Source organism: Bombus vosnesenskii, unplaced genomic scaffold, assembly GCF_011952255.1.
Source record: "Bombus vosnesenskii isolate JDL3184/JDL3185 unplaced genomic scaffold, Bvos_JDL3184-5_v1.1 scf7180000016274, whole genome shotgun sequence".
Classification (NCBI taxonomy): Eukaryota; Metazoa; Arthropoda; class Insecta; order Hymenoptera; family Apidae; genus Bombus; species Bombus vosnesenskii.
The window spans coordinates 719806-737804 of NW_022884343.1; the positions used below are offsets into that span (position 1 = coordinate 719806).

General features: G+C 45.3%; 1 protein-coding gene across 6 annotated transcripts in view; it reads left to right on the forward strand.

The window, feature by feature from the left end:
* Positions 1–17999, forward strand: part of LOC117242330 (alpha-mannosidase 2) — a 152822-nt gene that overhangs the window by 62324 nt on the left and 72499 nt on the right. The window contains exon 1 of one of the 6 annotated variants that reach the window (XM_033508892.1): positions 10057–10076. The exons of 3 other annotated variants lie outside the window; for them this stretch is intronic. The gene's annotated coding sequence lies outside the window, so the exon portion shown is untranslated. Of the gene's footprint in view, positions 1–10056; positions 10077–12509; positions 12643–16049; positions 16393–17999 lie in introns of those variants that run through there. 2 more of the 6 variants (XM_033508886.1, XM_033508889.1) reach the window with 2 other exon arrangements.

The window sequence follows — 17999 nt, forward strand, 5'->3', positions numbered from 1 at the left end:
AGAAGAACCCTCGAGTGGTGTACGAAATTAGCTATAGAGTTACCGTTAAATACATCAATTTCAAACGCGATGATACTCCATAAACAAGCAACAACAACAAAAATCAAGGTATCAGATTTTAGAATGGCACTCGCAATGCACCTTACACGGTGCCATTCACCAGAGCCGTGAAATATCCTTATTCGACAAAGATCGCGACGCGAAATGCAGAGGAAAGAAGGACAAGCGTACCTGGCGCGAAAATTTTGCAGAGAGTGCTATAAAATAATGTTAAACAGTTAGGATCAAAAATTGGTAAGAATCGGACCAAAAAGGCGACCACCTATCGTCCGGATTGTATCGATGAGCCACATTTGTGTTCAAAGCGTTTTAACACGGTGCACCGTTAGATGCAACGTTTCTTCTCATTTCTTTTTATCGACGTTCTAATAAAAATGTTTAATCGTTTAATGGGACACTTTTTGTTTCAAAGTATCTTCTATTTATCGGTTATATGGAAAATGTCCTAATTGTGAATTTTCATTCAATTTTTGCGATTGTAAGCAGTTGAAACGCTCCGCTCACCGATGACCACCGTGGCGTCAGAGGAGAAACCGTGGCGGGTCATATATGACCGACGTGACAGTCAAAGTGTTAATTTCGTAGAAAATAATTTTGCCACGCGCATTAGTCCGCGTGACTGCGTTTCGCTGCGAACGCGCTCGTAACGGACGCGAAACGCACAGTTTTAGCGGCAATGGGTGATCAGGCACGCCATTTGTCGGCTCGCAAGAATGGTCCGGACAGCTGCTGAAAAACGACAGTAATCTCGCCAAAAAATATACATTCGTTCCGTCGCCGTATTACTCCCTCGACCGGTTCCACGCTCCTTCCTTTTTTTCCCTTCGCCGCGCGCGTTTCGCTTGATAAAAATGCGTTTTGGCGGCCGTCGTATTTTCGATAGCGAATTTTTATCGTAAACCGATTTCTGCCTCGCGCTGCGTCGGCTGTCTGCTCGTTGCTCGGCCTGTTGAAGCTTCTGCCTGTTTATCGTCTTATAGAACTCGATTCGGTGCCATTTTTATCCATCCGTTTCCATATTTCCACTCGCGATTTCCATTTTCCCAGTCTCGCGTTTCGCAGCTGACGATAACGTAAATGGCGATAGTGTACCTACGAAACGAAGTTACAGCTCGTCTCGGCACATTTACGGCAACGCGATCGACCAATTTCAAAATTTTATTCAACACCAGAAACTGGTAGATCGTTTCGGTGGCCACGTCGGTCCACGTGTTACCTACAGTCGGTTCCGTTAGTTACACGATGTTGTTTTAACGCGAGTGTTGAAAGTTTTTGTTGCGCTGCAAAAAATCTGGTCGAAAGACAGATAAGACAGCGGACGTTGTGTCGGGCCACGGATCGTTGCCAGCGAGACAGAAAGAAGCAAAATCTATGGAGAAGCCGAAAACAAACAAGTGGCGGAACTCGCGGGAATCGATAACATTTAACGGAATTACTGGAAGAGAAGCGTGACGAAGCGGGGAAACTGGGAAGAGGAAGAAATAAGTCGACGATCGAGGGAACTGTAAAGAGTAAAAACAGGTGTGCGCGACGTTGGTAATTGAAACGTTAATGGACACCGAGAAAAACCGTGACTAGAACGGCTCGACGTTAACATTACCACGGAAAAAGAGGGGGAAAAATGCAACTGGATAGAGGAAACGGGTGAAGAGAGAATGAAAGAGAAAGAGAGAGAGAGAGAGAGAGAGAGGAGAGTACAATGGAAGCGTCGATCGCGTTGCGGCGTCGAGAATTTTAATCGATGTTTCCGGATTGTCGTTGCAGCTATTCCGTCGCTCTTTTGTCGCCAGTAATTTTCATTCGCTAACGATTCGATTCTCGCCGCAAGAAAGCCTCGTCGAAGTCTCGTTTCTCGTTAATTGCTATCCTACCGTTGTTTTACCCTTTCAGCAGACGCACGTGCTGTCCTCTTCTCTCGCGCCATCTATGCAACAAATATTTTTACGCCACTGTGTCTCTCAACGAGACCTTTTTTCGGCTAATTTTCGCTTCTCAACCCTCTCGGTTCTTACCGAACAAAGGAAACGTGGAAACGACAATATCGACCGATCGAAGGATGGAAATCTGGTAGATTTTTTGCAGCCGGAATCTTTTTTATCGATTAAAACGCAATCTGCGGACGCAACACGTGCCCATCGATCCTGCCAACTTCTTTCCACGAAATTACCACGATATTCCGCGACAGATTCTTCCATCGTAGAAACGTCGATGTGAAAATAATATCTTTGCCTATCCTTTGGATATAAATATGTATCGGGAAGTTGAAGAAAAGTGGGCATTTTTTATCCCTTTCTGGTGATCGTGATCTTTGGACAACAAGGTGTTTAGCATGGCTGGATGTAAGTGTTAATTACGTGGAAAATATTTGCGGTGTGAAACGCGAGCGGAGGGCCAGCGTTCCTCGGTCATAAAGAAATTATGGCTCGGCCACAGACAGAGAAACGCGAAGAACTCCGGAGGGAGAAGCGGGGCAGGCCGCAATCACTGTGTAACGAAGACAACAAGGACTTCCTGCATGCTTACGAAGTATACGCTGTCGGTAGTCTGCCACTTGGTCTGCATACCGGGTGTCACAAACATTTATGTAACTCGATTCCTGTTTTTCCAACCTTGCGTCGATCGGTAGCATGTTCCCGGCGCATGTACAGCGGCGTAGGAGAAAAATTTCGACACAGGAAACATTCGATAATCGCACGAAAAGATCCTCTGGATAATTGCACGATCTTTGTTCCCGTTGCCGAGGGCAAGTTCGCCCGATACAACACGAAACTCGACGGACCACCGCGATCGAATAACGTAACACGATCCGATGTCAGATATCGCTGAAACGTGGTATCGAGTTACCAGTTCGGAAGCGAAACTTTGTTATTTCTAACGTTTGTTGTAAAATTTTGTTGCTTCTAGCAACGTGTTTGCGACGGCTCGCTGATTCGAACGAGACCAAACACGATGTAATTTGAACGATATTCAACTTTTCCTGTATATTTAATTATCGTTTATCGAGTGAGCGAACATGCTGGAAATTATATGGCGTTTGGTGTCGTTCTAATCGGAAGAACGTAACGAGCACGTTGGCGAAAGTTTCATTGATCGCAAAGCAGAGATAAAGCATCATCGTTTTCGAGTTAAAGGTCCCAGCTTATCGCGAACTTTTAAACTTTGCCGAACGCGTCCACTCTCAGTCCTCTTTCTTTGTCACTCGCGTTCTTCCTCTCTGCGTTCCACGCGTCTCAGATTTCAATTTCCAGGAACAGAGTCGTTTTTATATCCTCGTCGGTGGAAAGCTCGAGCCCCGTTTCTTGCGCAGTTGTCGAACGTAAAATTATCGCTATAGAACGGAAGACCGTGAACATTTAAAGGCTCATCGCTCGATTGCGTTGTATATTCCATGGAATCTAAGAATTCTCGTTGTTTCAACGTCATTTGTTCAAAGGTCGGCGAGCTCCGAAAAAATTGATCGAGTACCAAATTGGCTACGTTTAAACAGTACGGCGATACATCGCTGCCTGTAACTAATTGTTACAAGAAACCGGTCACTTTCGAGCTCTTTATTCCGGCGAATCGTCGCGTTGGAAGAATTCAAATGTGACGAAAATTCGCGAGTCCGTGAAGATCCAGTTAGAGGAAAAAGCAGGTGTCCCAAGGTTTGCCTCGTCGGTCGACTTATATCCCATCTTCGTCGACGTTGTTGAAAATTTAATGCTCAGCTGTTTCACTCACTCGTACCATAACTGTAGATACCTGCAAATGGAAAACTCCTTGGCTGAAGTTTTCGCGAAGTGAGAAGCTCGACCCCTGGTCGAAAGTAGCCTTTAAAAATCAGTGTAACCCACCCCCGAGAGACATAAACCACAGGTCCGACTCGCAGGAGTTTAGGTAGAAACACGGTCGAGTCGCAGATTTATGCGAAGTTTCCTGCGGTCGTGTCCATCCGGCGTCACCGAGCCATCCTCGTTCGTTTCTCACCAGCGAATTATGCGAAGATCCGAGCGAGCTCCTCTTGCCAGCCGCTCGTACCGTGTTCTCCTTTGTCCGTGCCCTAACCAGGATCCTCGTAAAGCACCATACGCTCACGGAATGTCTGTTGCCGAACTCTCAAGTGTCTCGTTCACGGGCCTTGGTCTTGCATCCGGCAAACTCCATGGGCAAGTTTGATGGCTGCCTTCCCTCGCACGCTATCGGGATTATTCGAACGATAGCGGCTGGCGTCTTGGACCGGCACGCCGTATGGCTCAGCCAGCCATTAGTTTCCGAGAATCGGCTGCGACGTTGCGCGCTGCGAGTTGGACGAGCGTCGCTGACGAAACTGCCCATTGACAGCGATTTTACATCGATTGCTGCGACCTTGCTGGAAGTCTCCCAGTGGATCGACGATACAATTGTCCGCAATTTCGTTGCACTATTTTCATAATCGACTGTATCTGAGTTTCACATGATTTTGATTTTGCTTTGATTTAGGTTTCGGATCATTCTCGCAGTTGTCTTTGTCGATCTTCGATAATTGATGGACGCAACATCTATCGGAGCTAATTCCTTTTTGCTTCATGTGGCAGTGGAGCAAATCGACAGTTTCCATAAAGACGAAGCCAGGTCCGGGACACGATTTCTCCGGCAAAGTGGAAGCTGTTGATTTCTCGGTTTTGGCTTCTGCATTTCGTTAAACGGGCTTCAAATTGGCTACGTTGAATGTTATCTTCTGGCTAGAATTTCCACAGAGCTCTCGTGCCTTCTTTTTCATATCTTCTTTTCGTTCTATTATCTTCGTAGCCATCTCTATCGGGCGTTATCCAGCTTAGCTTAAGCCGAGATTGAAGTCCCTGGAAGATTTCCGACATCGTAGATTGTTTCTTAAAGCTGAGGCTGCCTGCCGGCTGTTTAGGCGAGGCTTCTCGACATAATACACATCATGGACACGGTGTCTCCGATATTTTACGTACTTTTCGCGTGTCTTCGTCTTGCGTGTGGTAAATATCGTCAGTCTGAAAATGAGGATGGCGGCTCGCAGACTTGCAGAGTTGCAGATTTCTACGATGTTTCTGGTTTCATGAGTGAGCGAATCGTAGGAGAAACGATGGATTGTTGGAAACGATGGAAACAGCCGAGAAATGCAACGAAAAGGGTGCACAGTGGTAAGAGCGACTTTGAAATTCAGCCGCGCGAGGTAAAGTCCGTAAACTCGTAATTAGAATCGGCTGGCTAATTTGATTCACGGCGAGAGGCTGTGCGAAAGGGGTGGAGGCGGAACCGGGGGATTCTAAAAGCATCGTGGCCCCGCAACGAACGGAGTAAGTGGCAATACGCCGATGCACGAAATTCAGAATGAATTTATTAGGCGACGCGCGGAGGTCTGCTGCTGACGGTCTCTTTGAGACGTCTGTCGACGCTGCTGCATACACCGTGTCTATTTATTATTCACGACGCGCTCAGTTTTAATCGCGCGCTCGTTCCTTTTCTATTTTCTTTGCTCGCCACCGTCGCAAAGCTTTTCTACCTTTCGCCTCACCTTCCACCTTTCGCTCGCACCCGATCAACGAGATTCGACTGTTCGCGTTTTGCATTGGCAACTAAGTGATCGCGGATTTTATCATTAGGTGACAATGGCAAAATCCGCAGTCACTTAGTTGCCAACGCAATATTTACGAAGAACGTAGCGCGATCCTCTGTTCTTTGCAAGTGGACAGTGTTGTTTCTGAAAGAATTTGCATTTGGCGAACGTTAGCATGAAAATTACCGATGTTTCTACAGGGACGCGCGAATCGAATGTTGGATTTTCGACAGTAATTGCACGATCGTTTGCTTCCGTCTCGATTAACACTGGAACTACCACACCAGTGAAATTGACTGGTTTTACAATTTTGTTTTAAAATTCCCACTTCGTGTTATATGCTTTTCCGCAATGATGTAATGACTTTCGTAACGATAACTGAAAGAATAACATAACGAATTTTATTTTGTTTCTTTATGTATTCGAACTGAAAATAATTTTGTATCGAGGCTACTTGTATCAATAGCAGTGAAAATGACCGGTACTTGTCAAAGTGTACAGGAGTCCTGTAATCCGTTTATCGAACCCCAATTAACCAGTTTCCTCGTTTTATACAACTTGCCACGCGTTTTTCAAATTTTGACCGTGTATCACTCGATACAACGATATCAGTTATCAGGAAAATTCCGTATCGATCGCTGGATCGCTGGATGCTAACGCTGGAAATACCACAGCAGTGAAAATGACTGGTTCTACGATTTTATAAACGCGTCAAGCCTCGTTCAGGGATCCCAGATGGATTAATAATAGCAAAAATGTGCTACGTAACATGGAATTGCTTCTGTAAGAAAGCAATAAATCGATAAATATACAAATATTCTATTATTACGTATTTTTTAAACCGGTCATTTTGACTGATTTTGGCTGAAACAGCTTCGTGTTAACTATCGGTGGTTCTAGTGTTAAGCCGCAGTTTCGTGGAATCGACGCAAAGCACACCCGGTACATGGGCCGAGCGTGGAAGGGGCCGCGGCTGATTTGCTTTTCAGTCGCGCGACCAGTCGAACGTTTCGGAGCAGCGCGAACCGTTTGAAGTCGACCGCGGTGTTTGCGATGGAACATTTTTTCCACGCTGGCACCAACATCCACGCCGGGCTCCTCTGCATTCACGGCGTCGTCTACGTAGCTAATATCCGGCGTCCGACGTGAAAAATCCTCGCATCCACTGGCCACCCTGCCCTTCTCTCCTTTGTTGAAACGCGAATTTCGCCAACCCTCTTTTTCTCGCCTAAACGAAGTGGACGTGACGTGGTTCCGCGCCCGGAACCCCAGACATGAAAAACACAGTTTCATCGCGCGCGTAATTGAATTCGGCTGCCTGCGCGCCTCTGAAATATCCTTTCCTTAGCTGCGATTTAACGTTAAAGTCAACCGTGCCCCACTGACCCCGGTCCAACTAAGAAGAAACTTTAACCCTTTGCACTCGTATGTCGAGTGTGGCTCGACATCAGTTTTTATCTCAGCAGCTCCTTTATCGAGTCCCACTCGACATTCTTCCATGTCCACCTCTTTTTGTGAAACGTGCGAAAGAAAACGAGGATTGCATCCTGGAAATTGTTTCGAGATATATCATACACTTGAAAATTAGAAACTACAACAATAGTGCGAATGGAACTGGTATTTAACTGAATCTCTTTCTTCCTTTATTTATCTAAATTGCCTTATTTTTTGGTTAAAGTAAATTTCAAACAAAACACTTGAAAGCGTTGCCAGCTACTGGTAAAAAAATTGAAATAAAATTCAGGATGCAAAGGGTTAAAGATCTTGACCGAAGGTTATGTTGACGCGCTGCGATATTTGCCAACGTCACGTTGTCAGAACGTGATTGTGTCAGAAGCGTCACCGTGTTACGTTACAACTGTGCGCAAGATGTACCGTTTATTTATATTCTGCTTCCAATTTGTTCGTATTTGACGATATCGGATCGTACAGGGTTGGGGTGGTAGTCGTAGTAGAACCGGGCAGAGAGCGACATACGTCGAAAGTACGTCAAGAATTGAGTGGAAAACGTGGAATAAAATTTGTTCATTGGACGCTTGGTTTCTGAGAAAATCGAGTCTGAAGATTCGTCGGCTATGTGATTTAACTCGGCCAAGCGCCGGCCAGCTACGTGCAAACAATCAACAGGAGATTATTGCGCGCCTTAGAATAAGCGAAAAAGAAGCGAAATGAAATTTCTCCGATTTAAGGCCGCGTTTACAAGGAAATCAATTTTCAGCGCGTTTAATCACGCGCCCCAAACATACGCCCGATGCATTTCCAAGATTATTCTTTGCTGGGAAACGAACCACCTTGTGAGAAAATTGCATTCTATATTGTTGGCTTGTTTTTAAACGTAGCTTAAACCCCGTGTCGATAATTTCACTCCTGTTCAGTCGGCGATTAGCCAAATTTCAAATTTTCAAGAATACTCGTCAAATCTTCCAAGTGGATTTTCCTTTTCCCGGCTGAAAACATGTTGCAGGAAATTTTTCTCTCGTCGTTTTACGTAGAATCAGCCGAATGTGCGGCGATTACCGCCGCGCCGCAAGCAGAAAATCACGTCGAAAATTGGCACGAAAACGAGGAGCATGCGGATTCGTGGAGTTTCGCAAATCGCTCGAAGTTAGCCTAACGCAGAAGATTGCGGATTGGCTTTTAAACGACTGGATCGCTGCATCGATTGTTGACCTTGCGGCACGAACCGTCGCTATTCTCGTCGCGTTTTAATGAATAACGACGAGCAATCGATAGTCCGTGGGCCGCCCAGGACTGGGTTTTCAGCAAGTCCAAGGAGAATTCCATTAAAGTTAAGCGACGTGGTCAAGTACGCCTAAAGTCCATTGAATTAAACATCGATGTGGCCCTTCTGTGGCTTTGTTTACGCCCGATGCTCGATGGTCTCGGAAGAGTCGCGCGAGGAAAAGGCGTTGGTGGCTGAGAGTGAGGCTTCTCGGTGTTTGGAATTGGCCGAATCCTGCCACGTTTGACGATCGGTTAATCGGCCAGTGAACGCGAAACGTTCGAACGAAAATTGGAAAAAGAAGTTGAAAATTGAAGTTTGCGTTGCAACTGAAATTCCAGTTCCGACGCGCTGCCATATAATCCACGCGTCTGCACGCTCTCTGAAGACCTTGCGTTCTTGCGGATGACCGATAGATCATCGAACTTCAGCTGCACCCGAACCACGAAGTTCCGAATATCCGCTGAATGTGTTTCGATCGTACACGTAGCTGACGAACCCTCTTCCTCAACAAACAGAAGAAAAAAAAAAAAGATTAAACTTATTCCAACCTAACGGCTTTTGCATAAATGTGAAACGTAATTTCCCAGCATCGTAAGTCGACCGCCTCGTGAGTGTCCTCCCAAAAATATTAAAGATTTTGAGAAGAGAAGAAAGCTTCACTTTTACCAGCAGACGATTCCACGAACAGTTCTGAAACCTTAACGCCAGCTCTCAGACCTCGCAGCGAGTCGCAGGATGCTGAGAATGCTGGGACCACGACAGCGCCTCTAATCGGTCTGGCGGATAAAAGAGCGAGAAAGGAACGTGGTCTCGCGACGAGGCTAAAACGGCGACGCGGTCAGATTAATCCAAACAGCTGGCGTTCCATTATTCTGCGAAATAATGACAAGTTTGCGGAGGGGAGGGGGTATCGTTCGGTAATGGCTGACGACAGTTCCATCGCGGCTCGCTGAGAGCAATATCGACGTAAATCGAGTAATAACGTCGCGAAGCAGCGGATTCCACGCCGATGTAATTCCTCGCATAAACATCCAGCATGCAATTACGCGGTAATGCAATTTCCCGCCCAACCTGCCTCGCTTCATCCTTCTCTTTCTTTTCCTCGCGTCTGGCGTCGCGTTTCAAGGAAACCACGCGACTGTCGAAAATGAAGCGACACGTGGAACGTGCGTAGCTTTCGGACAAATGACAGTCGCGATCGAAAACGTCGCTAGAGCGAAGAACGAAGATTCGACCGGTTGCTGAGTATCGCAGGCTCGCGCTCCTGTCGCACAGACGATAACACGGGGCACAGGAAGTTTCGTTAGCCGCCGAAACTGTCCACGTTTGTTTGATCCCAACTATTCTTCCTCGCAAGATGACGTGTCTGTTTTTGAATTGGTCGCGAGTCAGAAGACAAAAAAGAGGGTGTGAAAGTCGACACAGTCGTTGGAATTTGTGAACAATTTCTAGGACAAAAGTCATGTACACCCTATCGCTGAACTTCGCGGTATAAAAGCTTCCTGGTGGAAATTTGATTCAGCAGCGAGAAGACAGTAGAAGAAGCTTGGCCGTATAAAATGGTCTCGTACAGGCTATCGTATGATCTCTTTCTCGACAAAGTAACGGCAATTCAGAGACGGACCAGCGATCCCTTAATTTCGTTGCAAAGTGTGCGTGGTCCGACCTGGTCTACAAGCGTTCCAGCTGTTAAGAGATACGATCGAAGGCTAGCACGGATAGCTTGGCGGATGGATGTACTACCAGGTAGATCTTTTCCATCGTTTTCTCTTTGCTCGGTCGAATTACAGCGGCACAATTGTATTCACGTATCGTCTATTGCGCCCCACCCTATGACATTCTATTCTACTGTTCTCTATTGTACTATTATTCTAGCATTTCTATCCTCTATATTCTACCATATGTATACGCTACCATTATAGTACTCTCTTTCATTCTATCGATGTAACATTCTCCTATTCGATATCATTCCTCCGTTCCAGTATCGTCTGCCGTGTCTGTCACCAGATATTCGCATTTCCATTTTCCAGCGTTTCGATTTTCGAAGAAATTCATATAGCAAAGGCGTGGATACTGTTAGCTGGTGCTGAAACTTCATCGAATGGCAATTACATTGATCGAAAGGTTAACACGAGCGTTAGAACTTGCAGACCGAGAACGTTATCGCCAACTTGTATTAGTTAACACTAGCTCGCTGTTCCGGGCAAACCTCTCTTTCTCAGTGCGATGATAAATTCCGATCGATCGGTCGTGAGAACGACTAAAGTTCTGCACCAGGCGAACAAAACTGCGTTACGAATAACTTGTTGATTCGCTTCAACAACCGTCTCTCGTTCGAGAACGTTTGAAGCAAGTTGCTGGGATTCCTTATCGTCGATATTTTACTTCGATGTTCATCGAGACGGAGAGTACCGCCCAGAGACGAGAAGATGAGTAGCGAAACGTCGCCCTAGCGAAAGGAGTACACTCTTCCCGCTCCGATTGATTCCAACTTTGATGCTGCAGCCTCCGACTGTCGAATCAGTTTTTGTCAGCCTTTCAATTCGACAGAGAGTCTTCGTATCAAGCATACTTTAGCCACTCTTGTTCTTTATCTTCTCTTACGGTATACAAAAATAAGCCCCTCGACAATCAATGTACGTTCCATGGATACGATATTACATCTCTTCAGACTACTATTCTATCCAAGAATTCCAAGCTTCTTCTTCTTTTCTCGTCATTTGTACGTTAATGTAACTACGTCAGCTTTTCATTGACGAGTCCAGTCAGATTCATAATATAATCAGCTTAATCATCCTCATTTTTATTCAAAAACAGTCAATGTGCATTCCATGAATGCTATATTGGATCTCTTCAGACAACTATGTTATTCAAGAATTCTAAACTCTTCATTCTTTTCCCATTAATGGTACGTTGAAGCAACTATATCATTTTCCTTGAGTCTAGCAGAATTCATAGTATACTCACCTTAACTATTCTTACTTTTATTCAAAAACAGTCAATGTACATTTTACGGATACCATATTGGATCTCTTCAGACAACTATGCTATCCAAGAATTCTAAACTCTTCATTCTTTTTCCACTACTCATACGTTAAAACAACTATATCATTCTGCTATTCACGAGTCCAACAGAATTCATAATATACTCGCCTTAACCATCCTTATTTTTGTTCGAAAACGGTCAATGTACATTCTATGGATACCTGAACGTCTTTTCTCGTCAGTTGTACACTAAGAAGACTACGTCAGCCTTTCATCGATGAGACCAACTCGATTCACGGTATGCTCCTTCTAACTTCCATTTTTCGGAATCTTCTATTTTCCTGCTCGTACCTTACGAAAGCAACGTAACTCTGAACGATCCATTCCAGAGATGCCAAACGGCAACGCTGCAAGCATCATTCGCCTCCAAGAATCCTAGACTTTCCACTCTTTTTTCGCCCCTAGTGCTACACCAAAAAAGCATCAGCCTTTCATTAGCCGAGTCCGCTTCGATCCATCAGGCAACCCACTACCCCTGCACTTACAAATCTTCGCCTTTCTCCCTCGCATCGTACAAAAACATCCAAACTCTGTATACGCTGCATTCCACGGATAGCTGGAACTTGCGAGACAACGAAGCTTCCGTCGAAGAATCCTGCACCCTTTCCTCGCCACTTGTTCATCGATCACCGCGCGGATCACGGCAGACACCCTGTGCGTGTACCGTCATCCCCTTAGATCCGTAAAAGGAAGCGGGGTCGAGCGGACGAGCGGCGCTCGCGAGTCAAAACACCCTCGGGCCAAGCGAGACCAACCCCTTCGCCACTCCGTACGTTCACTCGGACGTTTGCACGTGTGGGTCGCGCGTATGCAGCGCGTAGGAGCGTGGATTATATCGGCACATGCGCGGTGAACGGTGTCGCGTCGCCGGAGAAGCGGACGTAGCCGCCGGCGTGTCAAAACTATTCCACCCGTGGCGAACGTTCAGTACGGCGTGGTACTCGCTCGCGAACGTTCCCTTCCGTCCCTTCTGCACGCGTCCGAGCTTCCGGCTGCCGCGTGCTCGCGAGTAAACGCGTCGCTTCCGGTACCCGTTCTTCGGAGCCGGCTGGCCAGTTGGCGCGAACAGGAACGACGCAACGTTATCGCGTGTCGTTGTTTTTCCCAACATTCGTTCACTTCTCTTGCGTTCTCGCAGTCGTTGTTCGAGTTGCCCGGTTGCTTGGAGTTTCGGTGTTCGCAGCGTTGAAACGCTTCTGTGCAGTTTGAACAGCCAAGTTGCACTACGTTTGATGGCCTCTTAGCTAGACGAGTAATTTTCCAAGTGGTAAGCACGTTTCTGTAATTGCACAACTGTAGCGTCGCGTTCTTCCGGCTCTTCTACTCGTTCGTTTACGTCTATACGTTTGCATCGTTCGGGTTTGACAAGGTTTTACGAGGTTTGAACGAACAGGTTTGAGGGGATTTGTTGGGATGACGAGATAGCGCAACCATTCGTCGCGTGGAAATTGTCATTTTGTCCTTTGAATTGGTTCGATTTGGTTGGCGTGGCAGTGGCGTGAAGTTTGAACGAGCAAGTTGGAGAAGGTTTAAGGTTTGAAGCGAGGAATAGGCGTGCTTTTCAAACGGCTAATAGAATATTGTTTGTAAGTTTAGCGAGGCTTGTCGGCGGTTTCGTTGGTTCGATGTGCTGGATATTCTTCGTGCAACGGATGATAGATTCTTGGCGGTTTCTGCGGCAACGTGGTAATGTATTCGTTGCCGCTGACGCGAAATTGCGCTCGTTTGAGAGATAGCAGTGCAGCGTAAGAAAACGGTATCGTAAACGAAAGTAAAATACTCTCGCGTAACCACATATCGAGTAACTGACAAATTACGAGCTGCCTTTTGCTCCTTCTTCCCATAGTTTTACAATTTCATATTTACACATTTTCGCGCAATTTAACACGTTTCCTTACGAGCGACACAATTTATTATTCCTATTATAGCGTGTAACAATTTCAATTGTTCAGACTGCATCTAATAGTAATAAGAGTAATATTATCTTGGCAATTACATTCATTAGGTGGCAATTACAAAATCCGCAATCACTTAGTTGCCAATCTAATATTATTTCATTGGATTATGTACATTCTTTTCCAATAGAAGAAACTTTGTTACATCTGTTATTTTCTTATAAAGTTAGGGTATGTTACAGTTATGTGCAGACATCAGGTTGTCCTAAAAGTTTCTTTCGTTTTATGAGGAAACAATAGATGCACAGTATCTTTTGTTTTATATTATTTCATTGGATTATGTACATTCTGTTGCAATAGAAGAAACATTGTCGTGCATCTGTTATTTTCTTACAAAGTTATGTGTATATATTAGGTTGTCCTAAAAGTTTCTTTCGTTTTATATGGAAACAATAGATGCACAGTTCTTTTGTTTCATATTGGCTTGGCAACTAAGTGATTGCGGATTTTATCATTAGGTGGCAATTACAAAATCCGCAATCACTTAGTTGCCAACCCAATAATTGTGAATATTCACAATTGAGAAATAATTTCAGAAATTAGCAAATACTTGGTGAAATCGATAAAAGGTACAATGGAATTTTGCAATTATACGGGTAACTGTACGAGTCTGTTAAACAATTTTTTGCAATCGTAGAATACTGAAATTACGCGTTAGCGTGAGAATGTCGAAGACGTGGAAAATGTAAGGCGCGGACAGGAAGAGCTGTCCCAACGGTATATCAGCAAGTTATCGCAGATTTCGATGGCCGGTTGCGGTCCACCGATCGTTGGGTATCTCCGTTGAGGAAACTCTCGTTTCCAGGAAACTTGTGTTGCGTAACGCGCGCGACGCGAGTCGGATGAGCGACACGACCGAACGATTCCACTGAAAACAGCGAATCAGCTGTTCTCCTCGATTTAACTCCTTTGCTTTGCGGTTCGTTCCGCGTTTTAAAACTCTTTTTCCTCGAAGATCAAACGCGCGATATTTGCGTACCGTCGCTCCTCAAATAATGGCAAACATCCAATTTCAGATACAAATTTCAAGAAGCTGTATGCAAATCAAAATTGCGAAAGATTTGTAGATTTTTATCGAACGTACGAAATCGACGATAAATTGCCGATTGAAAGGTTCGGCGTTGAAAAGAATTTACAATCAAATGTACAGTCTTAAAATAGAAAAATGTTAACGATAAGTCGGTATCATCCTTCGTTGAGAAATTGAAATTAAAGGTAATTTCATCGAAATTCAGATTTCTCTGTTTGCCGTGTTCGATGCACAGGGCTATTTGCTTTACTTGATTCGCGACTTGGAAACCGCACAAACTGGCTATCGTGATTTTCACGTAACAGAGCCGCGTTATGACAGTTTGACATTAACAGATGTCGATCTCGTAATTCCGCATCGCCGTCTAAAAATCAATTTTATCGTGTCATAATATCCCGCCGTACGCAACTGCGATAACACAGTGGCAAATCAAATCGTTAATCGTACATTTCCTAGTTAGATTACATGCTGTCGGAAATAAGGTAAACGCAGGAGGCCGATACGAATCAAAAATTAAAAGAGTCGCAGCCCGCGATTAAAAGGGAAATATCAAGATAAAATCTTCGAATTAAATCAGCGTGAGATCCGCCACAGAAATCATCTATCTCTCTCTCCGTATTTCTCTTTCTTCTCTGTTTCAACCAAAAAGTATATTGCGTGTACAAAAAAAGAAAAAGGGAATGCTCCTCATCTTTTAATTCGAATTTCCACTTGGGACGGATGCAATCCTGTTCATCGTAAACAAACAATCGAACCGAAATATTCGAGGCCAATGCATCGATTCGCGTCCGAGCTCGCGATCAGCCTATTTTTAAAATTCAAATGCGCACACGCCGCTGTTGTTTATGGAATCGTCGCGGAGAATGGAAGCCTGGGGCGGGGAGGGGCAGGCAGGATTCGATATACGCTGGTCGTTATTAACATACGAGTAATTGGTATTGTTCGCTAGAACCGCCGGTTTCGCGATAAATCGAATAGCAATACGGAGATTTTCCGCGTGCAAAAAATCCCGTTACGGGCATCGATTGTTGGCGTTACGTTGCGGTCGTTTCGCTTCTAAACGATTTTCTTCGCTGCCGATAAGTCGATTCTTTTCGACGTTTATTAGCATACGATAATTGCCAGCGAGCTCGTAGCTCTTTCCTATCGCCGTCGCTCTATTTTTTTTTTTTTTGTTTTTTTGTTTTAAAGAAATGTCCATTTTCTGCTGTTAACGACGTTTCCTCGTTTCATAATGGCTTCAGTCGTTTCAGTCGTTGGACACGTGCAACGATTGATAAAAATCGAACGCCAAGTACGTGTGTCCCGTAAAACGCGAATCGACTTTGACCCACAAACGTACCTCGCGAAACGTACACGCAAAGACCTGCCGATAAAACGTGTCTCGTATTTAGTGCTGCGCAAATTTCACGACAAAGTGTGAACCCACAGATGTCCCACAAAATTGTACCCACAATTGGCCCACAAAGTTATACCCACAAATGACCCACAAAGCGAGGACCCACAAGTGACCCACAAAGCGAGGACCCACAAGTGACCCACAAAGTTATACCCACAAATGACCCACAAAGCTAACCGTTCTCTTTGAACCTTCAGACGGGTGGTGGAAGAACCAGGCTCCGAAAACAGCCTGCACTGCTCGAGGAACAAAAACGGTCGGGACGAAATTTGAGGGAAAGTAGGGAAAGCGGAGAAAACGGCGAGGTAAATCGAATTAAGGAAACGACGCGTTCCTGTTGAATGGGTTGGCGTCGGACTGCACACGTTGCGAAGAGGCCGCGTCCTCGCGACGGTTTCGTCGAGCGCATCGAGTGAATCGCGATAGAGCACCCTCGACACGTCTGCTTGTCGAACAAAAGGGACGGCAGCTTGAATCCGGCCGGCCACTCGTCGCGCCAACCCCTATTTTTCCACCCCTCTGCCGTCTGACCATCTCGCTCGTCCGCGTCCCTCTCCAACAAGGAGAATCGAAATCGAAGGTCGAGCGTTCGTTGATCCGTGGTTGGAGAGCGAGGGGATTTTTCAAGGCAAGGTAAGCCGTTCGTGGTAATCGTCGCTTCGTGCATAAGGCTAATTCTTTCAAATTGAACTTTACGTGCTGCTGGTTGAACCACGATGATAATTAGACTGCGGATTTTCATGCGCCTACAGGAAATGTAGAGACTCAGAAATGCACGTGCAACTCCTATAGCCAGAAATAAAGAATTGATAGAACTCTTTTTAACAGCGAAATCTACGGTTCAGCTTCGAATCGCGTTCAAGTTACGCTAAACATCGTAACTTATTGGGTTCGTGGATGCAGGTGCCTGTAAACCGGACCTGACTTGTACTAAAAATCACCGTCATTCACTTCCCTTGGACTAAGCTAGATTTATTGGCTTGGCAACTAAATGATTGCGAATTTTGTCATTAGATGGTATTGACAAAATCCGCAACCACTTAGTTGCCAAGCCAATAGATCAGATTCGAGATCAAGGAGAAATAGAAGCAATCGTTGGTCTATTTGCCAGGCAACTATCGTTCATCTTACGAAAAGTAGATGAAACGAAACGATGCGCTGCTACGAAAGTAGGTACTTGTGTTTCGTGGCAAGTTCGACCAGAGTTGGAACAGAGTGGATATTCGGGTTTTCAGCGTATAAGTCGCGACTGGTTCTCCAGGCGGAGTCGCGGTGACAGGTTGGATCGATTATCGCGTGCGAAACGACCTTACGTCGGGAGACAGAAGGTTTCTGGGAAACCGTGTCTCTGGTTCACCAGGTCGTATTTATTGTTCTCGCTGGAATTGGATCGCCCCTTCCTCCGCCTCGTTCCTCCTTTCTTCGTGATTTCAATCCGCGGTCACGCGCGCTCCTCAAATTTTTACCAGCTCTGTAATCAGACCAGAAACTTCTTGGCCTCCGACAACTCTTCAAATATCACAGTTATCGAAATTGTTCGCCTTCTTTGCTATTATGCGACTGCAAAGATCACGACATCGTACGTTTTGAATTTCGTTTCTGTCGCTTTCATTTGCGGTGTCACGAATTCCGACGATCGACGAAACAGCAGAAATCGATGATCGAAAAGACGAAAAAAGAGAAAGGTGGAAGAGCAAGAAAGGACCTAGATAAAATGTAAAACAATATCGGATTAATGTACATAAGTATAGAGGACTTAAAATTTCTGTAAAACAGTGTATGGAATTTATCCGATGAACTGGAAGAAAATCGGCGGCCGTTTCGTCGAAGAGATCGAAACAGTTCGTGCGGAGAATTCGGCTCGCGTTCGTCATCGATGCGAGAACGCGTATCGATCGCTGGAGCCGGCCAATTTCGCGGACAGTCGAAACAGTCAGTCATAATTTTCGCGGACGTTTAATCAACCCCGTGGCCCCCTCTTTCTCTCTGTATATGCCCTCGTAATTCATAGCCGAAGCTATTTACTTTTCCCTTCCTCCTCTTCTTCCGATACTATTCGATCTCGCTCCTGGACTCTCGATATTCCCGGCAATAATATACAGCGACGCGCGAACGTGCCCGATAAATCGTCAGCCTTCGTTCCGATACTGCGACTTCGAATGGGAATTTTGACATTTTTTTATTTCTTTTTTTTTTTTTTTTTTTATTTTATTCCATTCCAGTCCAGAGATAGTTTTCAT